Genomic DNA, 27081 nt, shown 5'->3' with positions numbered 1-27081 from the left:
TATTTGCTCATAAAAACATGAAATGGACTAAGTGCATCATGAGCTTCAGAATGGTACCAACTGTGTTGAGTGTGGTTAGACGACCTAGTGTGCAATGGGCCAATGAGTTCACTATTACACTCCTTCAACTTATCTTCATGTTTTCATCCCAAGAATACATCAACTTCATTGTCTTCAATGCTAAAATCATTCAATTTCTCTTGGTGTCACCCATATATGCCCCGGGGGCCACAAATTAAAAAACAAAAACCCCAAAACGAAAAAAAGGCAAACAGCATTTTCATTGTTGTGCAAAGGGGAGAAAGGGATGGGACCACTAAAGACCGGGATCAATTGACCCGTCGCTTTGGCGTTGCGATGACGAAGTCTTGCTGTGGGGTGTGGGGTTCGGGCTCGCCACTCGACAGCCTGGAGAAGAAACGTTCAGCGAGATAGACGACAACAAATTCTGATGTTTTGGGCAGAGAGACACAGACAGAAACACAGAGAGAGAGAGAGAGAGACGGCGACAAAGTCTGATTTTTTGGGCAGAGAAAGACAGACAGACAGACAGAGAGAGAGAGAGAGAGAGAGAGAGTGTGTGTGTGTATAAAATTCTCTGCAGCAGTATTATCGATGCAACCTGGACCTACAATTTCTCTCAACCTCCAATTTCTCTCAACCTACAGTTAGAGATCGGAGACTTTGCGTTCAGAAGCTGCCTCGAGCAGATGATCACCACCAACTGTAGTAAGCTCGATCATCGTCATCACCATAAGTCAACCATAATCCTTATCGTCGCCAACGATACTCCCCACTTATACAGCTAGCTGCTCTCAAATCATCAAGAGAAGTTCTCGGTCACCATATTTTGCTCTTGCCTTGATAACCATGGCGCGGTGATGATGATGGTCCGTGCTGTGATCATGATGACCATCTGGGAGGGAGCTTCTGACCGCAAAGTCTCTGATTAATGCCAATCTACACAATGCGGGGGGGTTTATCTGTACAAGGATGCAATATATCACGATTCTCAGGCAATCAGGTTTGTGCTCTTCGTTGATATTTGAATGTCGGTGTATGGGATTTGTCCTCTTTCTTAATTGTATCAGCACAAACCCAATTGCTAATGAGAGTAACTGATTAGTGCGGATTACCACAACGAAGCCAGCTGCTGTAGCGATCCTGTCTGCTCCCAGTCTGTGGCCGTCTTCTCTGATCTATTACAATAGCATTGGCAAATTTTGAGTCGTCTCAACAAGGTCAGACGTTGATATGACTAGTGGTCCTTAGACTCTCACTCTCTCTCTCTTGCAATGATTTGTTCACTTCACAAGCAATATTTCGTTATGACTGAAGCAAATATATCGTTATGACTGAAGGAAATCTAGCAATACAAGGAAAACGGCACGTAAAAGTTTATGGATGCCGAGACTTTCCGATGATTTTGAGTGCATGCTGCAGAAGACCTCGAAAATATAGTAATCACTTAGATACTTATGGTCCCTCGCATTTCTCGTTATATATTTCTGTGTTCCTGCATTACGCTTTACTTATGGACTGTCTCCGCACTTGTCCTTGCACCTCCTTCACTGTCACGATTGCACATTTCAAGAATGAGCACATCTATACACGTGTCATGACTGTATTGTAGCCACCCTTGTAGAGCAAATATAGATGCTATGATAGATGCACTATAAATGTAGCTATTTGGCTTTTTTAGTTCCTACATACATATGCATCCAGTAGTATTTATTGCAGAAGTACATTTATAATGAATCTAAGACTAACCCTCAATGGGATCACTCATGACTATACAAGTCTATAGCGTGGATGCAATAGAAGAGATTTTAAAATTGCTCGTTCGAGCTTTTCTACAATCAGAAGGGTATGATCGAATGGGGATATTTATCAATTGAATAGACAAAGGGTATGATTTAATCACAATAAATTTACAAATAAGGGATTTTTAAATTAGGCCTTGAATTAATGCACATGATGTAACAAGTGGGATACACACCGACTAGGGTTTAAACACCCCGTCACACTCACCGGGGTATTTAAGGTGTAAGAGCCCCAAATTAGGGCAACCAGTTATTATCAAGATCACACTCTTCACCTTCATCTCCAGCTCCCATGGCTTCCTTCTCCTTTCTCTCCTCTTTCCTCTCTTTCTCTCTCCTCTTCTAGTCTTCTTCCTTCTTCTTCTTGTTCTCTTTCTCTCTCCTCAGCTCTCTTTCTCTCTCCCCTCAGCTTCTTTCATTACAAGTGGTATTAGAGCTTCAGGCTTTGGTCCTTTTCCTCTTTCCCCTTTCTCCCTTTTCAAATCCCAAAACCCTAGTCACTCAGCTTACAGGTACAAGTACAACAAGAAGGAGTGCAGTTAACTCCAGCTTTTTGGAGCAAGTAGGAGCTATGGCTGGAGACTCAGACATATCACTACAACAAAAAGGCTCCATAGACGTGCTTGTAGACGCAATATTTGAATTGTGAAAAAAAATGTCAGGCGCGTTTATTACCGCGTCTATTTCTGCGTCTACCGTATCGCGTCTAAAAGCGCGCTTATAGTCAGAGTTACACGCCCACTTAGATGCGCATATAGACGCGCGTATTGACGCACTACGTAAATATATAATCATATTTATAAAAGAGTGGACATATTCATATTGTGCATCTATACACGCGTGTATCTACGCGTCTAAAACCGCGTTTACTCTGCAAGTTTTTGACGAGAATAGACGCATATTTATCCTGCAATTTAGACGTGCTGATAGACGCACAAAACAGAGGTATGAAAAAAAAACCAGAGAGCACATGCTCTCTGGTTTTTTTCCCCCCATCAACATCAAATTGTATGCTTAGGGAAAACAGAGAAAGGTTATTTCGAAGATTGGATCTGAAAACAAAACAATGTATGTAGAATACGAAATTTCATATATATAGATGAAATGTTTTTACATTATGAGTTCTAGTGCTTGTGACATCATGGTTGCAAGCACTAGCTAAAAGTAATACATATCAAAAATGAAAATTATAAGCCAAGGGGAGGCATGCATGCATAGGGCTCCTCTATATCTCCTTAGAAGAGGCATCATCATCGCTACCACCACCGCTGCCTGTGCCGTTGCCGTTGCTGCCACCGCTACTGCTAGTCCCCTCTTCGCTATCCTCAACTGCATCAGGGTTCGCCTACACAAAGGATTAAGGTATATAAATACCATTACAAACAATAAATTAGAGTTATCTATACTTTTCATGTAAAAAATAAAACATACCTCTTCTGGTGGTGGAATCCTCATGGTGCGATTATATTGCTCCTTCGTAATGAGTCCCTCCTCGTAGAAATGCTACCAAGTGGATGTCCGGTTATGACCTCGATGGTAGCCTACCTCTCTAGGAGTAGGCATCCTACCAACGATATGATACTACAAAACAATTTGAACATACAACGTATTAAAACACACTACATAATGAATTGAAACAAATTACAAAATTTAATTTAAAAAAAGAAATCAAATAATACTTACAAACTCAGCCTCCCATGACTCCCTGCCACCCGATCCATAATGCGACGATCCCATGGTTGCCATCTGGATACGTCGCGCCTTTGCACGCTGGCGACTTGTCATTTTCTTCGCTGCTCTCTTCTTGGCCTCTTTCCACTTCTTGCAGTGGCAATTGGGTGGTTAGCCATATCCAGGGCGCCCCTGCTCTTGTCTCCGTAATGACTCCTTGGTGCGCGTCATAATGTGAGACCTCTTGTTATGAAGCGTGTCTTTCACCTTTGACCGTCCCCAATCATCTGAGAATCGTGAATTCTCAGGATTAGGGTACCTTTTATGCACTGCCCGCAGCACCTCTTGCCACAAACCATTTTTTTGGTGCTTGAAGGGAATCATGCAATCTTTGTATGTGGCATACACGACACTCCTTAAGTAGGCTATCACTTCCCTTCCCTCAAAGTCATGCAAGATACCACCAACATCAGTGATAGAGTAATACATTTGTGGAGGCTCACCTCTCTCATTTTCCAGTGAGGCTGATCAAGAGCCACCACCTAGGCAACCCCCACAAAGCCCTCGACCTCCTCGTCCTCCCGCACCACTCTCCCTCCTCTCTCGATGTGCACTACTCTCTACCTCACTCGATACATCTGCTTCTGCAGATGCACATGCTTCGATCGATCCATGTACCTCAGCTAATCCCTGTGAAGGCAAAGATGTGATAGGTGTCCCAGACATCACACTGAAAACCTCCTCTGCAGTGGGAGGGCGACCAAGATAATTGGTCATCTCCCCCATGAATTGCTCCCTGTTGAATGGGGTGCTGGAGGATCTAGAATTCCATATCTACACAATAAAAATCATATTACCCTGTGCAGATAAAACATATTACATGCAGCGTCTATACCTGCGTCTCTGTGCGCGTCTATATCTGCGTCTCTGTGGGCATCTGTAAGCACATCTCTGTGGGTGTCTGTCACCGTGTCTATTTCTGTGTCTACACTGTCATCTCGACGCGCTGACAGACGCACACAGTCGGACCATTTCTTTTCAAACTTGCTTAAAAAACGTGCAAAAAAACTCCAAAGATGACAAGATCCAGCATGTGAAGAGAGAGAAGAGAGAAACAAACAAACAGAGAAAGCAAACAAGATTGAGAGAGAGAAGAAGAACTCACCTTCTTTGCTTGTTCCAACGGGTGGCGGCTAGGTTGCAAGCTCCTTGTCCTCCTTCTCCCTTCCCTTGGTAAGTTGCTTGAATCTTCTTCTCTTCCTTGCTGTTTGGCCCTTGTTCTTTACTCTTTGGCTCTTCTTTCCTCCTGTCCTCTTTTTACTCTTATTTCCTTGCCTCATTGTCTTCATGAAGTGATAGATAGACAGGAGTAGTGATGTCAAGCTCGAACTGCAGAAAACGCGCAAAAAATGCAAGAAAGCACAAGTTTGAAAAGAAAGCCACAACTTTTTTTAAATTTTTCTATACCTGCATGGCACGTCTGTAAGCGCGTGTATATGTGCAGATAATTCCTATTACATGCGCTTATAGACGCACAGGAACAATTTAGGGAATCAATGCATGCATTTAGGGAATCAATTGACTTATGTGGTGATATATATAGCAAAGCTTGAGGATAAGAGATAACACATTGGCAAGTCAATTGGCACATATATAGTGACTTATAGACTATCCCACTTACAATTGCATGCATGTATCAATAGGCGGATAAAGCACGAATGGTTTTTAGCTAGAGAGAGATAATGCAATGAAGGTGTACATGAAAGAGATAGAGAAAGGCATATTATCCATCCATCAATCAAAGATATATACATGAAGTGACTTGATATAGTAATTAAAGTATCGTCATTTTTAGGATGCTCCATTGACTTCTGCAAGTTCCTATAACCTTGAAGTAGAATATAGCCAACCACACTATCCATGGAAGGAAAACTTGGCCTCATCAAATTAACCAAGTTAATTTACTTATACATTTCATAGATAAGAGATTTGTAGTTGGCTTGTTGGTATTAGTCACCAACAAGTGGACACACTGGCTAAAGATGATGAAAAGAGGACATGTGCACATTGGCTACATGTGGTCCACCTTATCTAAAATTATATGTGAGCTATAAGTGCACCTTGACATGATTGGAATAGCTTGCACATGCACAAGCCAACTGATTTACATCAATCTACTCATGCTATGAATTGGCATGCATGGCTAGCTTAAGTGCACAACAAATGAGACATGTGAGTGTATTGATCAGTTCTCTCTCTCTCTCTCTCTCTCTCTCTCTATATATATATATATATTGCAAATGCACAAGTCAACCTTTGATCTATATATACATCCAATCATCATGCCCTATCCAATCACATTTGTATAGGGCACGATTGGATGTATATAGGTTATGAAATCACATATATGCAATTAGCTTTGAATGATTAGATGTATATTTGTAATACTCAGAAAGAAGTAAAGTTGATAATGTATATCATGTCCTATGCATGTATATGCCCTATACATGTATATCATGTCGTATATACATGTATATCATGTCCATATGATCCTATACATGTATATCATGTCCTAGCGTATGATCCAGGTGTAATTATGTCATATATACATCCAATCATGCCCTATTCAAACAAATACTAGCTGTTAAGAGGTTTGGTCATATTCATGGACTTTATGAGAAATGAAAAATATGTACGTTTATTTTTGCATCTATAAGTGTGTTTATCAGCGCGGATATATAGACGCGCTTTTTATACTAGCGTGAATAGACGCGCTGATACACACGCTTATAAACGCGCACGCTTTTTCACGTGTACAGTGCGCATCTATAGGGCCTTTCTTTTGTAGTGTATCTGGAGGTAAAACGATTAAAATAGCAGGTCATTACTTCTTTTCATGCAAATTTTAAGGGTTCCAGGCCAAATTTAGTGTCCCAGGAGTTAGAAGAGGGCAAAACCCCAGTTACTTTTTGCTCTAGCCCCCTTTCTCTCTCCTCCCAATCAAGTTGCCATAGCCACACAACAGAGAGAACTCATCTTTTTCCCTGGAGTAGCCATGAGAGGGCAAGACTGAAGCCTCAGGAGCCTTCCCAACTTGCCCTTGACCACAGGCAATACCCTTGACAAGGGTCACAGGCCAAAAGAGACCCCAGGGAACAGCCTGCAATTTGCGGTGCATTTGCGCTGCTGTTCCGTGCTCCTCCTGCCTCCCCCCTCTGCCCCAGCCCTCCTTCCATGTTCCCCTTTGCCATTCCAGGCCCTGAATCCCCACATTGATCTCCTCCTCCTTGACACTCTTGCTCCGAGGGATTTAGCCACAAGGTAGATAGCAGTTGGACTATTGGAACAATTTGGGGCAGCCATCGATTCTCCTAACTGAAGCTTCCTCTGACCTAGAGAGCTCAACCCTACAACCCCTTCAGCCCATGAAGGATTCTTCTTGCCCATATGAAGCCATTGAGCTCAGCATGCATGGGAGTTTTGCGGGCAGCCATGAAAGCTTCACTTGAAGCTTCCTGTCCTTGAAGCTCAAGCTCGGGGATAAGCTTGGGAACCTTTTTCATTAGCAAGAGCACTTGAAGGCTGAAGCACTCTTCCACGGATGCCCAACCAACAACCAGAATTCATCAATGGAGCAAGCGGCATCATGACGATTCGGGCTTCAACAGTCATCACAAGCATTAAAGAGGTATGCCACTCTGATCTTAATCTCTCAATTTAGCCAGCTGCTAAGTGTAATCCATTGTTGGAGAGATTCAAGATTGCATACAAGCATCATACCTCTTCCTAGGATTTCATTGTAATGGCTGACATTAATCCCTACTTTGTCTTTTGATCTTGGAAGAATATTAGCCATTGTAAATTGGGTAAGTAGCAGCCAGTGAGTCACTGGACTGCCAAGGTAACCCCTAACCCAACCCTCACCATTCCTTGCATCTCATGAAAAGGCCCAATGTCTCCTTTCCAGTGCATCTCATGCTGATTGCTAATTAAAAATGTTTGCCATGTATACTCCGGCCGAGGAAAAAGGCTGATGCAGGCGAGGTGGTAGGACAAAAGAGAGGTGACTCTCCCTTACCACTTAAGACCCTGAAGGGGTGCACAACCCGGCCCGGGGGGAACTTTTCAGGCCACTTCAAGCTCCAAGCTTATGTCAAAAATACCCAAGAAGTATGACATGTCTTCTACCAAGCATCAAGTGCTACATCCAAGTTCAATGTACATGCCAAAGAGCATCCAAATATGCAGGCTTCCCAAGTGTACAATGTCACTGTAAGTTCACTGACAGTTCGGCCCTGTGTATTCAGATCTGTACACCTCTATTACAGCTCCCACATGAGCTCCCACAAGAGCAATAGTAGGATAGACCCTTCAAGAACCTTCCTTGGTATGCATCCAAGCTCTATGCCACCTGACAAGTATTATACTCCTTGAATCTCAGCCAATGAGAGCAGCCTGTTCATAGGCACAGTCCACACAGACTGTTCAGAGTACATTCAGATCAGATTTGCCCACTTGTTGATGCTCAACAGAGCTTTGGTGAATCTCCAGACAAGCTACACTCCTGGTAATGCTCAATAGAGCCTTGGTAAGCAGTCCATGTGCTGAATCTCAGTCATGGAGTTCAGCCTGGAAACAGGCGCAAACACGCTGGCTGGACAGATCTGTGCTGCTGCACATCTTGCTCATTACCATGACAATGATACACTCACTGATGCTCAATCAGTCCTTGGAGGACCTCTCAGCAAGCAACAACCCTTCTTCAAGCCAGAAGACTCCAATGCTTCACTGTACATACCTCTAGTGTGACCTTTGATGGAAATGGCAGTTAGTCCTCTTCTTTTTCCAGCTCTTCAGTTCACTCTTCAAGTCTTCTTATTGAGTGCATTCCACCAGTGAGCCCATTCATGGCTCTGATACCATGTTCAGATTCAAAGAGGCAGATAGATGACAGACAGAGTGAAGCAACAAGCTTCCTCTCTCACACTCTACACACTCAATAGTGAAAGATACAACCTACGGTCATAAGACCATTCACACCAAAGGCACCGACTTATTTAATGTATCTAACTACTATGGCTAGACTAGCTGTGTCCAGCTCATGTCGGTCAACACACACTAAATGAGCTTGATATTCTAACAATCCTGCGGCCCCTCATTAAATAGTGGAGGGGAGGGGGATCTTCCCTCCCCTGCGTGTCATCACGCATGTTTTCCCCCCTCGTTCCAAGCTCCACCAAGGAGCTTAATTGCTCCTTCTATTTCCATCCCCCTCCAGCTCGTCAGTCGGCTGGGGGGATAAATTTCTTTTTTCATTTATCCAATTTGCATTTTCATTTGAGGCAGTTCACGCGTGGATTCTTTTAAAAAATCGGAATATTACATTCTCTCCCCCTTGGAGGAATCAAGATGTCCTCATCTCGAGATAAACTGGGGATATTGATGGTTGAGAGAGCTTTCATCTATCCAAGTAGCATCCTCTTTGGGATAATCTTTCCACTGGATGAGGCATTCTCTCAGGTTTCTAGATCTTAATTGTCTCTCCCTAACATCTAAGATCCTATCAGGCCTTAGTTCAAGGACTCCTTGACTAGGCATTACAACTTGTTGATCGTCAAGTACATGGTTAGGATTAGGTACATATTTCTTCAATAGGCTGATATGGAATACATTGTGAACTTTTAGGTTCTCTGGGAGTTGCAATCTATAAGCATTGGGTCCTAGGAATTTGAGGATTTTGTACGGCCCACAATATCTTGGACTTAGCTTCTTGCATTCTCCTAGGGATAGAGAACTCTTTTTAGGGCGTACACGAATGAAGACCATGTCTCCTTCTTCGAAGACTCTTTCTTGACGTTTCAAATCTGTGTATGCCTTTTGTCTATCCTTGGCCGCTTGTATGTCTTGTCTTATTGACTTTATTTGATCATCCATGTCTTCCAACATCTGTCTTGAAGCTTCAACTCTTAGGGTTGGATCAGAAAAGTTTAGGGGACTTCGACAATCATGACCATACAATGCCTGGAAAGGGGTCATCTGAATGCTTTGTTGGTAAGAAGCATTGTAGGCAAATTCAACCAAAGGCAAGTATTGAATCCACCTCTTAGGCTCTCGACAGCAGTATGCCCTAAGCATATCCTCGATGACTTGATTTACTCGCTCTGTTTGGCCATCCGTTTGGGGATGGTAGGCGGTGCTAAAACAGAGTTGAGTCCCAATAGCTTCAAAGATAGCTCTCCAGAAGTGTGATGTGAAGAGAGAATCTCGATCACTAATGATTCTTCTAGGTAACCCATGTAGCTTGAATATCTCCTTGATAAACAATCTTGCAATCTCGGAGGCTTTATAACGTGTATTTACTGGAATCAGGTGTGCAACCTTGGTAAGCATGTCAACCACAACCATAATGGAATTGTATCCTCCTTGGACTTGGGGTAGGCCCACAACAAAATCCATACTGATGAATTCCCATTTCATTTGGGGAATGTCAAGCGGTTGTAGTTTCCCTGGCATCATGACATGTTCGGCTTTGATATGTTGGCAAGACAAACACTCAGTGACATACTTGAGAACGTCACCTTTAAGCCTCTCCCAATGATAGCTCTTCCTAACTGCATTAAGAGTCTTAGCATAGCCTGGATGTCCTGCGAAAGGAGAATTGTGAGCTTCCCATAATATCTTCTGCTTAAGTGACTGGCTTGTTGGTATACACAGCCTTGTTCTGTAGTAGACAAGTCCAATATCAATGGAAAATTCCTGATACTTAGCTTGCAACTTCTGATTCTGCTCCTTGGTAGATATTTCCTTTATCATTGTTTGGTAGGCCAAATCATGGCATGCTTCCTCTCTAGCTAGTTCAAGTATAGGGTTGTTTGGCATAGATACCTTTGTAGCCAGAGATCTGGCCGTTGATGGATTCTGCAAGATTAGGGAATTTAGGAATGCCTTGTGAGTGAGTGCATCGGCAACTACATTCTCCTTTCCTGGTCAATACTTGATTTCAAAATCATATTCCTCCAATACTTCAATCCACCGACGTTGTCTCATGTTGAGCTCGTTCTGGGTAAAAATCCATTTGAGACTCTTATGATCGGTTACTAGAGTAAACTTGTTACCCAACAGGTAGTGTCTCCAAAGCTTTAGAGCATGGATGACAGCTAGTAATTTCAGATCATGCGTGGCATAATTCTTTTCATGACTCTTCAATTTTCTTGAAGAGTATGCTACTGGATGACCTTCCTGCATAAGTACACACCCCAAGGCAAGAATGCTAGCATCAGTTACTACCTCGAATTCCTTATTGAGGTTAGGAAGTTTTAGAATGGGTGCTGATACCAAACTTTGCTTCAATTTGTCGAAGCTATTTTGTTCGGAAGTTGACCATGTAATGGAAGTCTGCTTCTTTAGTAAGTCTGTAAGAGGTGTTGCAATCAAAGCATAGTTTTTGATGAAGACCCTATACCATCCTGTCAATCCAAGAAAGCTACGTATCTCTTTGACGAATACTGCTATTGGCCATTCAAGCACATCTTTGACCTTGGCTGGGTCTACTGATATTCCTTCTGATGATACTATGAATCCCAGATATTCAATCTAACGCTTGAAGAATGCACACTTCTTCATTTTTGCATACAGCTTATGAGACCTCATTGTCTCAAGGACAATCCGAAGTTGAGGTTCATGATCTTCTTCCTGTCTAGAATAGACTAAAGTGTCATCGAAGAAGACAAGCACGAAATCATCAAGATATGGTCTAAAGATATCTTGCATTAATCTATTGAAGGTGGCAGGTGCATTTGTAAGCCCAAATGACATAACCAGGAACTCAAAGTGCCCATATCTTGTATTGAAGGCCGTCTTTGGAATATCTTCTTCCTTGATCCTTATCTGATAATAACCTGACCTAAGATCAATCTTGGAGAAGATCTTTGCACCTTGAAGACGATCAAGAAGCTCATCTATTCTAGGAATAGGATACTTGTTCTTGAGTGTTGATTGATTCAACCCCCGGTAATCAATACATAGTCGAAGTGTCCCATCTTTCTTTTTCTGGAATAGTACTGGAGCTCCCCACGGTGAGGAACCCTGTTCTAACAGTTGCTTGAGTTGTTCCTTCAACTCAATTACTTCCGGTATGGACATTCTATAAGGTCTCTTTGCAATTGGTGCAGCTCCAGGTACTAGCCTAATCTCATGATCTACTTCTCTTTGAGGCGGAAGTTCAATCAATTCCTCAGGGAATACGTCAGCGTATTTCTTTAGCCAAGAAGGTCCTTCATGAGATTCTTGCTTTTGATCTAACTTGTTGAGTTTGATTAGGTAAACGGGTAATCCTTTTCTGACTCCTTTTATGATCCAAGATACTTTGGCTAATTGGATTCTTGGCACTCCTGCCTCACCTTGAGTTGTGACAAATTCCCTTTCGAAGTTTCGAAAGGAAACTTGACCCTTTCCACAGTGGATGTGGGTGTTGTTGGGCTTAAGCCAAGGGCTTAAGCCAATCCATCCCGAGTAGACACTCATGGATACCTAAATTCATGACTCTGAATTTGACTGAAGTCTTCTTTCCTCCCAGAAATAATTCCACCTTAGTAGTTTGCCTGGTACAAGTTACCTCACGACTGTTTGCCAATTCCACAAGCAGGGTAGGTGCTTCTACTGTGGCTATTCCTAATCTTTTTGCACATGTTGGTGAGATAAAGGAATGTGTACTGCCACAATGAATCAAGGTTTTTAAATCTTTACCTTGATAGTCCGACGGTGTCTGAATCACCAAAAACTGGCGATTCGGCCCTTTTTTGTGTAAAGCGGCATGGACTGTCGCTTTTTTGAATTCAACTTCCATAGTCGGATCTTCCTCTTCTTCTTCTTCGCATCTTTGCCTATTGGCAATGCAAACGGTTCTTCCTCTTCCACGGGAAATAGCTCCTTGACCGCGGTGTGCACCTTGGAAAGGCATTTGACGATGTCCTCCGCTGAGCTTGGGACATTGCCTCTTGAAGTGACCGGGTTCGTTGCAGTGGAAACAACGAAGGTTTCGGCCATTACTTTGAGTAGGAACAAAGTTGTTGATGCTATTTGTCCTTGCTTTCTTCCTTTGTCCCTGATTATGACCCTGAACCCTCTTCATTTGAGGTCTGAATGCTCTTCTGTTCGGGTCACTATAGGACCAAGTTTTGTTACCCCTTGGTCTAGCTTGCACCTCCTGAATTATAGGCGCCGCTCGAATGAGTGCATCCTGAAGATCTGATGGACGCATAGATTCGAGACGGGTATTTATAAGTGGATTTAAGCTCGCACAAAATTTGGACACCTGCTGCGTCATGTCCATTTGTGGCGCATACTTTAAAGTGAAACGAATTTAGAGTACTATGCGTCAAGAGTGAGTCCTAGCTGTTTTAGCTCGTAGAACTCATTCATTTTCTGCGTACGATATGCAGGTGGCAAATATCTTCCCTGCACGGCTTTCTTCAACTTCTCCCAGGTAACGGACCCCTTGAAGTCCCTTGATCCCTGCACCATTGCTTCCACCAAAGTCTGGCTTCGCCGGTGAGCTTTAACTTGGTGAGCATGGCCTGATTGGTAGGTGCAGTACCAGCTGCTTCAAAGTAATCCTCCATGGATTCAATCCAAATTTCAGCATCAGCCTGGACAAATCTGCCTCTCCCGTCAAACTCGGATGGCTTTATCTGCTTGAGGAGGAACTTCTTCTCCTGGGTCACAGCAGTACTTGATGTAGGAGGCAAATTTGGAACCTGTACCTGGGGTTGTGCCTGGATAAAAGTTTTCTTAACGATATTATATGATAATCGACGTTAGCTTATCTTTCATTTTTAGTTCAGCTATCTCGTAAGCAATGTAGCTACTTAACTTTTTAACAACTCTTATGCACAGCCAGATATTGATAAAAAGAAGTCTTTATTTGTATTTACATGGGCATAGTCTTTTTGAATACAATGTTTCGTGTGATGATAGGCCAATCATTACATTCAGTTTAAGCTTCCAAGAAGCTTCTTGGAAGCTTCTAGGGGGAGGAACTAAGCCCCCCTTCCTGTGGATTTATTAAGCCTTCCCCCCCGATTTTAATCCCCCTAAGCCCCTTTTCCCCCCGATTTTAATCACCCTAAGCCCCTTTTCCCCCCGGGTTTTAAAAACCTTTAAGCCCCATTTCACCCTCGTACTAAAAACCCCTTACCTTCACTTTGAAGTCACTCGCCCTAAAAGCACGAAGACCTTAAGGGTCTTATTACTTTTTTCCCCCGTGTCTTATCACGCCTCTTATCCCTTAAGCCTACAACACCTCCGTGTAAGATCCTTCCCTAGCCCTTCCCTTATGGCATATTGAAACCCCTTCCCTCCAAGTTAACCCAAGGTCTTTCGACCTCACTTATAATCCTTGCGGTTACTATATTTCCTTGGAGTTTGCTTCCACACCTTGTGTCTTTTCCACACCTTTTTATTCCCGTTCGCGCAAGCTTACAAAGGCCATTAAGCCTTCCCCATGGCTTCAATTAGTCTTAGTTGTAAAAGATTCTAAAACACCCTTTCGAATTCCCGAATTCAAGGGGGGAGCCTTCCAAAAACTACTTTGACGAATGGTGCAAGGGAGCGACGGTGGAATTCTAAGGAGAAGTTGTAAAGCTTCTTCTACGTCTGAAGGACTACAATTGCGATGCCTCCTAAGAAAGTCCAAGGCATAGCTGCGGGAGGGTCATCTCTCGGTACTCATGTGGATATCTCACCCCAAAACCAGGTTTTTCTTCTTGGCTTTAATTCGGTTTTAAGTTGATCATGCAAAGAGAAATTGTTAGGGATAGGATATATTTGTCCGAACTATTAGTAATAAAGAAGTTTAGCTTATTTGAATGAATGATAATGAATAGAATTTAGTTTCCTTCGAGTTGCGTCAAGCATTATAAATTACGAGCAAGATTATCCATTTACTATAGTAGTATATTTTAGTTAATTCCTAAAGGTGTAGAGATTATATCTTGCACCATTAGTCTTATTCCTTTCGCAATGAATCATTGTAAATGGTTAAATTCATGAAAGGTTTCTTTCGATGCTCAAATTACTAGGAAGTTATCTTTGCAAATTGCCCATCTTAGCAAGGCAAATGTTGTTATTTGGCATGAGTTCATTTGTAAGGAAAACGGAAGTTAAAATTAAACTGTATTGACTGGAAAGTAAATTGTCACAAGGATAGCAAAACCGTGACGAGACGATTAATATTACCTTCCAAAAGATAACTAAACCAATCTAAACGTAGAAACATTCATACCCTAAGCACTTGACTAATTTTCTTACTATAGGGACAATAAATTCGTAAAAATAAGGAACTAGAGTTTATCCCTAAGGTTCTTAATAATAATAAAAAAGAAACCCTAGGCCTGACATACATCAGCTTAAAGGATCTAAACAGATTACTCCATCGCAGGACTTGCGCAGCAAGTACGAAATCATTTAGTCTTGTGATTGATTCACAAGGAGAAAGGGTAAAAACCCTCATCAAGGATGGCAGATCCCTACGCAAGTTATCTTGCAAAAAGAAGTATTTTTGGATATCCTTCTAAAAAAGGAAAGTTGTAAACCGGAAACTAGCATATCTAAGGAACTTTAGGGTTGACCAAGTTGGGTTAATAAGGTACGCCCTACACCAGAATGTAAAGGATCTTGCCAATTTACAAGACACCTTGGAGACGAGTGCTGATACACTCAAAGGGAAAGAACACTTCCTTTGCAGTTTGCCAAACAACTCGGTTGATTAATGGAAATGTTTGTGCTTGCTAGAGATTTTAGGGCTCTGTTTGAATTATGAATTACAAATTAAATGATTACCTATGCTTCAGGTTGAAGGCCTGAAGGGAGAGGCAACTTCAGTTACCCCCGACTACCTGCCTGACCCTAACCAAGGGGGTTGTTGACCGCGCCGGGAACATGGACCGAACCGCTGTGAGAGGTCTCTCCGTTGAGCTCTACTTGGAGTAGGAGGATGCTTGGGTGCCAGGGGGGCTCTGGCCGTAAATCCCTCGCCTTTCGGATCCTGCACAAGAGGCTAACGTGACTCGGGATTGGATCTCGAGGTCCGCATACTAGTTTACAGGCGAAAGCTTGGAATAGTGATCCCTGGGGATTACTGGATAGCCTTCGGGCGGATTATGGACAAGCCTACGGGAGGAACTCCTTGTATTTCAAAGATAAAATGATGAAATGTTAAAAGAACTTGCTTGATATTGTTTTTCTATGTCACGTGATAAGATTACATGAAGGAACCAGTGCTTAACAGGGTTAATTAAAGAAGCTGATTGTTATATGTCAAATTAATGTGTTAGATAATTATATAACTAAAACAATTCGAGGAAAGTGCGGAGGATGGGCCATGGGTCCGTCCTACGGTTGGGTGGTCCCGGTTAGCCGGGAACTTTTCTCAAAAATCTCGAAGAACAGCGGGATGATCATCATCATCAAAATGAATAACGAGAACGATGACCTAGAGTTACGTCTTACTCGATTTACGCTGTTTTAGGGGAACAGAATGGGACTATGCCTTATGGTAGAGAGGTTGAGCTTTGTATCCCTCTCGTTTCCCATTCTCCTTGAACCAAGTGTAGCGTGAATCCGCTTCGGACCTGGCGTTTCTGCGTAAAGTAGTTTGCTCGGGTCTGACGCTAGTTGCTGTTAACTAATGACCAATCAGGAAAACCCTAATTCCGGTCGATCCTAAGTGGGAACGGCCAGGATACTTCCGCTACGTGGCAGACGTGGAAAGACCTAGATCACAAAATCCGTAACATTCCATGGGAGTGTCGGGCGGAGTTTTCTAGACATCCTTTCCAATGGACTGCTAAGATGTGTCCTGGATGATACTAGGGGACACGTTACAAGAAAATACTTTTTTCTTCTCTCCACTTGGAAGGATTTGCCCACACTTGGTGGCGCTATATCAATCCAGAGAATCAACAGTTCATTGATTGGGAAGATTTCAAAATGCATATGGTCCAAGTTTTTGTGTCCCCTGTGGAAAAGGAACGGTTGGCAAGAAGATGGTACACTCTTGACCAACGTAACCTCACTGTATGTGACTACCAATCAATTCATGAACTTGACCATGTATGTAGAAAGCATCAGTGACGATGCTAAATTGCACAAGTACATCTATGGGTTGGAATCGAGTCTATCAGATGATGTCATGGCCCAAAAACCCACCACACTGTTTCATGCAATCGAACTAGCTGAGAGATATACAAGAAAGTACCGTAAGAATGAGCATTTTCCGCAAGGTGTTGGACCTCCCCGCATTCCTTCATGATCAGCCCCATATGGAGGTGTTTTTTGAGGCTCTTCTATGCCTAATAAAACCCTAAAGTACCCACTTACCCTGCCTTCCATGCTGAAATGAAAATGGGCACTTTTGGGACATCATCGGGCTATATGACTGAAAATTGGTATGTTGAAAATAAACAGTCCACTGCATCACCTTCCCATGGATCCAATAGTCAACGGTTCATCTCCCTAGATGTTGTCAGGGAATGGAAAGAAAAAGGCCTATGCTTTGAATGTGAAGATAAGTACACTGCTGATCATGCATCCAAATGCCCCTACAAGTCAGCTAAGGTCAAAGTTCATAGCATGTATGTCATGGAAGATTGGCACAATGAGGACCCATTACCCTTCGCATTCAAGGCAGTATCAATGGAAAGCATTACCCACCTCCCACTTCCCTTTGCTCGATCTCCTTGGATGCTTGGACAGGTTTGCGTAGCCCCATTACCCTTCGCATTCAAGGCAGTATCAATGGAAAGCATGTTTTTATCTTTGTGGATAGCGGAAGCACGCACAGTTTTGTCAATAAATCAGCCATTGATCTGTTGCAATGTATTCCTATGGGATTACACCACTCCTTGAAGGTCCAAGTAGCAAACGAAGAAGAAGAAATCAGCACACATGTATGCCTTACAGTTTCATTATGCTTGGCTGAAAATTATGTGGCACTGGTTGATCTGATTGCCCTAGATATGGGCCCCATTGATGTTGTCTTGGGTTGTGATTGGATGAAACAATTGGGGAAAATTGCTATGGACTTCTCTTAGCTTTACATGGAGTTTATGATGCATGGGTAACCTATCCACCTGGAGGGAGTTCTGATTTTCAACTCATTATAGCAAAGCAACTCAAACGAGAGTTTAAGAAATACTCACAGATCTTTGTTTTGCAATTAAATAAGAACAATTCTGATCAGCCCTCCACAGTATCATATGACTCTGCCTTGCAGGCCTTACTTGAGAAATACAATGACCTATTTCAGATGCCTACATCCCTCCCTCCCAAGAGACAAGTGGACCACCCACTTGACCTAGAGCCCCATTCCAAGACAATGAACAAATCCCCCTATAGACTCTTCAAGTGTGAGCGTGAAGAGATTGCAAAGAAAATCAAGGAGTTGCTGGAGATGGGTTTCATCGAACTGAGTTCTTCCCCCTATGCATCCCCTGTTCTCTTAGTCAAAAAGAAATATGGCTCCTTCCGCATGTGTATTGACTGTAGAGATTTGAACAAGATTACAGTGAAGAACTACTACCCCATCCCACGGATTCATGATTTGCTGGACGAGTTAAAAGGGACATGCTTTTTCACTAAGATTGACTTGCGCTCTGGCTACCATCAAATTCGTATGCGGGCAGGAGATGAGGTCAAAACGGCCTTCTGGATAGATCGTGGACTTTACCATTTTCTTGTGATGCCTTTTGGGTTGACTAACTCCCCTGCCACCTTTCAAATCCTCATGAACAAAATCCTACAGCCCTTTTTGTTCAAGTTTGTGCTTGTTTTCTTTGATGAAATCCTCATTTATAGCAAGTCATCTATGGAGCACTTGACACACGTTCGGAGGATGTTTGACATATTGAGAGCATCAACTCTTTGCTAAGGAGAGAAAATTTATATTCATGCAGACATCTGTGGAGTACTTGGGACACATTGTAAGCAAAAATGGTATACAGGCTAACCCCAAAAAGGTGCAATGTGTTAAGGATTGGCCCACTCCTTCCACCACCACCTCCTTGCGTGGCTTCCTTGGTCTCGCCTCATTCTATAAATGCTTCATTAAGCATTATGCCACCATTGCAGCTCCTTTGACTGATCCCTTGAAAAAAGAGTCATTCTTTTGGGATGCCATGACAGATCATAGCTTCAAACAGTTAAAGGACGCACTTACTTCAGCCCGCATCCTTGTTTGCCCTAACTTCTGTAAGCTCTTTACCATTCATTGTGATGCCAGTGGGGCTGGGGTATTGGTGTAGTATTGTTGCAAGAGCATGGTGTGATTGTATTTGAAAGCTGCAATTTTGATGAGAAGGAGATGCAAATGAATGTATACAACCAAGAGATATTGGCTATCCTCCATGCCATCAAGAAATGGCACCACTATTTGTATGGCAGCCGCTTCCAAGTGAAAAGTGATCACCCAGTCCTCCAATATTTGTTGACTTAGTCTACTTTGACTCCTAAGCAAGGGCGATGGGTGGCAACCTTACAAAACTATGACTTTGACATTTCACACATGCGGGGCAAGGATAATATTGTGGATGATTCTCTCTCTCGAATGTGGGCATGCAGAGTGTCATCTATCTCAAAATTGCACAGTGATTGAGTTGAAGAGCTCCAGGAGGCTTACTTGTTAGATGACCATATCAGCCACATATTTCAAAAATTAAAGCATGGGATTATGGCTCAAAACTCCTAGTATCAGCTCAGGCATGGCCTTATTTGGTCCCATGGCAAGATTACCATCCCACACACTTCCCCTTCACGCAGAAGATCATTGAAGAAATGCATTCTTGCCCCACTGTCGGTCACTTGGGTGTTTTCAAAACATATGACAGGATTGCCAAGAGCTTTCATTGGAAAGGCTTATGGAGGGATGTCAAGGACTTTGTGACCAAATGTATTCCATGCAAATAGAACAAGGATAGTACACTCAGGCCTGCTAGCCTCTTGTAGCCTCTCCCCATCCCTAGCAGGAAATGGACCCATATCACAATGGACTTTATCACCGGCCTTGCCATGACTAAGAAAGGGTGGAACAGTATCTATGTGGTAGTTGATTGCCTCACCAAAGCTACCCACTTTATCCCCACTAAGGTCCAATATATCGCCTCTCATGTGGCCACTCATTTCATGGAAAATGTCTTCAAGTTGCATGGCCTACCACAATTCATAGTCCATGATCGGGATGCAAAGTTTATGAGCAACTTGTGGCAGACAGTTTTCACCTCCATGGGGACCAAGCTTGCTCCATCCACTGCATACCACCCTCAAACTGATGGCCAAACTGAGAGAGTGAAAAAATGGCTTGAGACATACTTGAGGCACTTTTGCCATGATGTACAACACAGTTGGGATACGTGGCTTCACTTGTCTGAGTTTGCATATAATAACTCCACACACTCTTGCATTGGAGTTTCCCCTTTTGAGGCCTTATATGGGTATAAGGTTCCCCTTCCTATAGTCTTGTTTACTGATAAGATCAATCCTCAGAGTCAAGCTAAACTGGATCACATGCAAGCTTTACTTCAGCAATGCAAAATGAATCTTCAGAAGGTCCAAACACACATGAAACTCTATGCTGATGAAAGAAGCAAACATTTGGAATTCCAAGAAGGGGAATTGGTCCTTTTGAAAGTGCCTAAGTCCCGCTACTCCACCCTCAAAGAGGGCAACAATAAAAAGATATCCCACCACTTCTATGACCCATACTGCATCCTGAAGAGAGTTGGCAACTTGGCATATTGCTTGGAACTTCCCCCTACTACCAAAATCCACAATGTGTTTCATGTCAGTCAGCTGAAACCCTTTGTAGGCTCCTCAGTGGACTATGTGGAAGAACTTCCCCCCATCGATGAAGAGGGCATCACTCAATATGTTTGTGAAGCAATCATTGGGCAGCGAGATAAGCACTTACAATCCTGATCCATCAAAGAATACCTCATCAAATGGCAAGGCCGACCCTTGGAAGAAGCCTCCTAGTGCCCAGCAACCATCCTCGATGAATTTCGCTACCTCTGTGAACCCCAACGGCTGGAAGACTAGCCGGTCATGACCCAAATTGCCCACTTCCCGCCCACAGACTGCACACTATTTTAGAACAATTTTATACTTAAATCCAATGCATGTGCATTCTACATAGGCTGAAAGTACTCGTCATGAGCTCCGTTTGGACATATAGTATGCCCCATTTGGAGCTACCTATCAAAATTTATGACCAATTTACTTCAGCTGACCGGTCCAAGACTGCATGCTGTCCCTAGTCTCTCCATACCTATTCTTCATTGTCAAAGGGCTCTGAGTAGTACTCGGCAAGCCTCCCTCAGCCCACCCATCACTCCCCTCTGTTTCTCCTTATTTTTTAGGGCAAAAACCTTTGGAGTGGGGATGGATTGTAACAAGCAGGATACACACCGACTAGGGTTTAGACACCCCGTCACACTGACCGAGGTATTCAAGGTGTAAGAGCCCCATATTAGGGCAACCAGTCATTATCAAGATCACACTCTTCACCTTCATCTCCAGCTCCCATGGCTTCCTTCTCCTTTCTCTCCTCTTTCTTCTCTTTCTCTCTCCTCTTCTAGTCTTCTTCTGTCTTCTTCTTGTTCTCTTTCTCTCTCCTTATCTCTCTTTCTCTCTCCCCTCAGCTTCTTTCATTACACATGATAGTATGAACTTACATATAGTGAAACTCTCAAGATCTAAGCAACATATGAAATAGCATGATGTGCATCAATGCCATGACATTAAACAATTGTGTAAAATGCCACCACAAAATATGCAATTCCAACGGGGAAGTCCCCTCATTTGTTAACTCTTCCACCTTAAATAGTTTTCGCTCCTTCATACATGACATAAACTTTAAAAGCTTCTATCCTATGTTTTTATTCTCGAAATGCTTTTATGATTTTCAATTAATTGTGCTTTTGGTCACAAATGGACTTCTTTCAAAAGATTATTCCCTTTATTGCAAGCTAAGCATTCCCCACAAACATAGGTAGGTTCCCCAACCTTTGCCATCAGATGCATCCAATAGGTACAGTAGTGGCACCACCAAAGGTTGTGACTAATCAATTCGGCAGGTTAGGGGATAATATGCATGCAGCTTCTTGGTTCCTAGGCTTTGGAGCCTCACTTTGTTGAGCCAACTAATGAGATAGGGGGTATTTTCTTCCTTTGGTAGTGACCATTCTTCATCTCCTTTTGCATACATACAATCTTTGCAAGCAATATGTGGTCTTCATTCTTTTCTTCCCTACTTTCCTGTATCAATGTTCTATTCCCTAACCACCTTCCCTCTAGGTTCCAGCTCTTTGTTTCCCTTAATGTCTTCCTATCTCGCAATTTCAACTTTTAAAACTACTTCAACCTTTGTATCAAGATGATGCTTATTCACATACTCTAAGGTAACATCTATTATATCAAGTTCCATATCCAATGCCTTCTCCCCAACATTTGAACTAGCTTCTATAGGCTTTGAAATGGCTCTTCCCACTTGATCATCATCTAAAGGTGGCTTATTTGCTACAACATTTCTATCTTGATGGGGAAACCTGCACGAGTTGCCACGAAAACACCTCCCTCTAAAAACATTTACACAAATATTGGGTTCAATTCATCTCTCCACTCTTGGATAACAAGTTCATTTCTTCCTTCCTTCTTAATCTTGCTTGCCACCATAGTAAAGCCTTTCCCCCATGGTCCTTTTCAACATATGTTGAAAGCACTGCACACCAACAAACAACATTACGCTTCAACAACCCTTCAAATAGTAAAGCCTTTTCCCCATGGTCCTTCTCAACATATGTTGAAAGCACTGCACACCAACAAACAACGTTATGCTTCAACAACCCTTCAAATATCCTCTCTACTTCTAAAATTCTTCCCTACTTGCCATCCATAATCATAAGGACGCATTTAGTAAAATTATTTGTAGTAAAGCCCTTGTCGACAGCCATAAGAACATCCAAATTCTACTTTCTAATCCCCAATCTATACAATGATTGCTCAATATTGCATCGGTGGTAAATTGTTCAAGGTCTTTAGGGGCTAGAATAGCACAGGATAGTCCATAATTGACAAGAGAAACCTTGCAATTCTAGAACTTCCAATGGAACTCTTAAGTTGATTCTACCTTGCCCTTTTAGTAGTGGTTATAGTAACAATGGTTGGAGTCACCATGCTCCACATGTCCCTAGGAAGCATTATGCATGGAATATTCTATAATGTTGCCCATGAGTATACATTTCTTCATTTTCCACAAATATTAGCCTTGTTGTGTGCTTCCCCTTACAAGCCCCTAGAGAGCAGATAGAGTAGACAAACTAGTCAAGAGGTTGCTAATGAAAAGAAGGGTATTCACAATCTATAAGTAGCCAAAGAAGATGCCCCAAAAGTAGATATGGTATCAATGATGCCAAGATATTCTTCAAAACATTTTCACTTTTTTTCTTCTCTAAGTTTGCAACCTAGTGCTACTACTTCTCTATTGTTATTGCAAATGTTACTATTTTTGACCAGTTTCTTTTCAACAAACACTAGGAAGATCTTCACAAATATGAAAATGTTGAAGGTATAAGAGTAGTAGGAGAATTCCAATCTATGAGGAAAGACATAGTGCAAATGTATGGGCTAACGAATGTCAATTTGAGCTCGACAAAACCATAGGATTACTGCTCCTTGTGATCATTGATCTTAGTTGTCACATTTCCATGTCATGTATCAACTATGATACATGGTCCCCAAAGTTTGACGTTGTCTTCAATATCAATCATCAATTTCACCAATAGTAATTGTTGCTAGTGATGCTACGAACACTACTTTTCTTGCTACAAGTAAATCTAGTGTAACATATATAGTTGTAGACTTCAACATTATTCTCCATGAGATCTAGAATTATGAGCAAAGAAGAAGGAGAGTCTTGAAATATTCCAATGTGATGCTCAAATACATCAAGCTAAGCTAGAACTTTATTGATATTCTTTAGCACTGTAACACTACCTTCATGTCTCTAATAAAGCTCGAATGGCTCCCCTCTTAGTAACTGAAGAATGTGAATGATGGAAACTACTATAAATGCCTTGACAATGCAACCAATGTTCAGAACTAAAGTTTATAGTTCTAAACTTCATTATGAGGTCTACCCAAATACAAATAGTGCAAAGTATCCTCTATGCAATTAAATAGACCATGCATTGAAGTTCTTTGGAAAGATGCTCTAAGATTGGGAGTTGATTGTAAGGTCTCTATTATGGTTTTGAAGTCCTTTGTTGCATCATAAATCACTATCTCAGATTTCTGAGCTACTTACATGGATTTTTCCCCTTTAGTTTAGACTTGTTCAGTGAGGAAGGTTTTGATGATGATGCCTTGTCAAATCCAAGGTAGAATGTATCTATTAATAGTGCACTAGTATGCTTAGTTAACTTAGACAATTAATCCAATGCCATCTTTACAAAATGGCATACATGCCAAGCAAGTACATATGCTGATTCAAAACCCTATGATTGAATAACCATACATTATTGCAACAACTGAAAGATAGAATTTGCCTTGCAAGACAATGCAAATTATACTAACAGATCTTGCTGTTGAGAATGCTTGATCCCCTTGAACTTAGTGATAATAATACGCCTCAATTTCAAAGGAAGTGCATCAACTAATGCATTTGAATGGTCATATCTTGGATCTAATGTATTGATGGCTTGATAGAGGAATCAAATGAGCCTAAGTGAACTAGCAAAACAACTTGATGGCTTACAAAGGATTGAACTCTAAGCTTTACATGACCTGCCACATTGTCATCATACTCCCCTTATAGAAGCGAGTGCATCATACCTTTGTTAACAAATATACTCTCATGCTGATCTACAGGTAAAATTCACTTTTTCATCATCATCCAATGAACACGATATTAGTGAGTTTGGGAATCTCCCATTTCCCATTTTTTGAATACTAAAAAGGTGGCACCCGGATAACATGGCCATAAGTTTCTCAAAACCATATGATGTGACCTATCATTGGAAAGCACTTGAAAAGTAGAATCTATTGAGCTATAGAGTGCTCGATTTGGAGTTATAGTGTTCAAGTTATGACAAATCTAAAGATTTGACCAAGTGTCCCAAACTTATGGGAAATTCCCATATTCCCCAATATGGCATTAATGCTTAATTTTTCAATGTCTCTCTTTACTTGATTCATCACTCCATGTTGTTGTTGGTGTTTATAGCTTGGTATTCTAAAAATTGGGGCTTGACTTCTGATATTTGTTGTTTCAACTACTATAAATATGTGTTAGGTGTTGGAGCTATATATAGCTCACCCTATCCAGACTAGATATCACCTATAGATATGTAGATTATGATCAACAATGAGGTAGTCTTTGGGGGTGTACATGGTGTGTCTCTTCTCTCCCTCTCGTGCCTCTACATATCTTCTCTCTCTACATCTCAACATGGTATCAGAGCGATCACTCGAATACAACCAAACTTCCTTCAAGAAGACAATCAGGAAGTATGTCTATGTATTATCTCTTTAATTCTTGATTCATGTTCTTTTCATGCTTAAATTGGATGTTAAATTGACAGGTGTCACCTTTATGAGTATTCTTCTACATCTTCTATTTCTTTAAACCCCTTCTCTTCCGTCTACTCCTCTCCTTGAATCTCCCTTCACCCTACTATCTCTTACCCTCGTGGTAGACTTTTGACCCCAAATGCCTCAACAATAACGAACCCAACATGAAAACCGGCAGCAGGTGTGTAAAGATGGGAGATTTTGTAGGTTCAAGTAGTGGTGATGCTTTACAACACATGAATAATTTGTTGTAGCAACAACAATAGTAGCAGTTGTTATTACAATAATAGATGCAAACTCTCGAGCAGGAAGCAAAAAGAATTGGTTCCTTAGTTGTAAATGCATTGTAGGTAGTGGGATAGGAATTGAAGTTGTTTAAGGGTTAGAATGTTTTGGCCTTCATCCAATTTTATGAAGAAAATATGTTGTTTCATAGGCTATTGCAGTATGTATGGAGTCAGTTATATTTCTCCCATTTGTCCATGCATGCTTTGCATGATCAGATTCATGATTACATAGAAGAGATACTAATTGGATAGTTTTTAAGAAAGCTTTGAGAGAAGAGTTTTTCTTGGAAGATGCAGGATTGGTAACCAAAATGACATTTACAGATTGGATTGAAAAGCCCAATAAAGGATTGGCTACTACAACTTTTTTGATTTGTTGTCGAAGGGGTTTTTGTTGAAAGGTCCAATCCACCGGGGATCAAAAGTAGAAGAAAGAAGAGATAGGAGATGGAAGAGAAGATAGAGAATAGCCAAGTGGTAAACACTATGAAAACAAATCACAATGAATTGAATCAATATGTATTGAAAGAACCTGGAATCTTTGCACTACTCAGAAGCAATATCCATGCATTAGTTCTTGTGGAGCTCCTTCGTAGGACCAAAACGTGCATCAAAGTTATAGCTTCTTCTCTGCTGCTTGGAACCCAAATCTGATGGCTCTGTTGGCTCCAAAAGGCAGGTAAAACCCCAGGACACCTGCTTACAGATCTCCCAGATCACCCCTTCTTCTTCTTTTAGTTCAATCTATAGTTTTCAGCCTGTTTAGAGCGATCGCAATGCGCGTGATTTTGTCAGTTTGTCTTTTTTATGAGAAATCTCCTAATTGGCTGAAAAAGCAACTTGCTTTTTGCATGCCATCCTAATCTAGAAGCTTTTCTAAATGTTTCAGATTTTTACAATAAATAATATCAAATATAGGCTAAAATTATCCAAAAATCTAATATTTTTGGATAATCCATGTAACTCACACTAATACTAATGACTCAGATCACATTGACTCTCTTGATTAATAAGAAGTCGGATGATGATGCATTCCATACTTTTTTACACTGCCCTCATAAAATCATGACATCCATCCCCTTTGAACCTACACATCCTCCGATATGTGCCAAAATCCTAGTTGTCACCAGATTCTGAGTCCTCCTCATCCTCTGCAACCATATCCTTTACTTCTTCATCTTCCATATCTTCCTGGCTAGCCCCTGTATCAGGACCACTATTTTCTTCCAATTCTGGCAACTCATAGGTAGTAGATTCTTGCCTTTTGAATAATTTGATTATTTTCCCTGCTACCCGAATTTTGATGGTTGTCCCATCCATCTCATTTAATGCATAAGTAGCATTATCAAACACCTGTCTTACCACATAGGGTCCAAACCATCTTTTGGAAACTTTACGCATGGCACTATGTTGGTTATCTAAACTGCTATCATAAACCAATACCCAATACCCATCTTGTATGGTTCTTGGTTTCAGTCTATGTCTTTTGTCAAACCATTTATTGTTCTATATTCTTGCTTCCCTTAACTTTGCAGTTGCTACCTCTATGTCTTCTGAATTTCTTTCCAACTATCTAATGCGTAAGGCCAACAACTCCTCTCGATTCAACTCCTCCTCCCAAGGTAACACACTCCATGTGACTGTCATCTTTTCTATCAGCATGATAGGTTTTTGACTATACA

General features: G+C 41.7%; 1 long non-coding RNA gene across 2 annotated transcripts in view; it reads left to right on the top strand.

Annotated features, from left to right (window-relative positions):
* The first annotated feature begins 639 nt into the window (after window positions 1–639).
* The window catches only part of LOC148026064 (uncharacterized), a 47418-nt gene continuing 20976 nt past the window's right edge, over window positions 640–27081 (top strand). The window contains exons 1-3 of one of the 2 annotated variants that reach the window (XR_015693030.1): window positions 640–1024; window positions 1127–1241; window positions 1362–1460. This is a non-coding gene — a long non-coding RNA (uncharacterized LOC148026064). Of the gene's footprint in view, window positions 1025–1126; window positions 1242–1361; window positions 1658–27081 lie in introns of those variants that run through there. The other variant, XR_015693029.1, reaches the window with a different exon arrangement.

Source organism: Lygodium microphyllum, chromosome 14 (assembly GCF_053477565.2).
Source record: "Lygodium microphyllum isolate KBCC chromosome 14, Lygodium_microphyllum_v1.1.10, whole genome shotgun sequence".
Taxonomy (NCBI): domain Eukaryota; kingdom Viridiplantae; phylum Streptophyta; class Polypodiopsida; order Schizaeales; family Lygodiaceae; genus Lygodium; species Lygodium microphyllum.
This window is presented reverse-complemented; position numbering and strand designations above follow the sequence as displayed.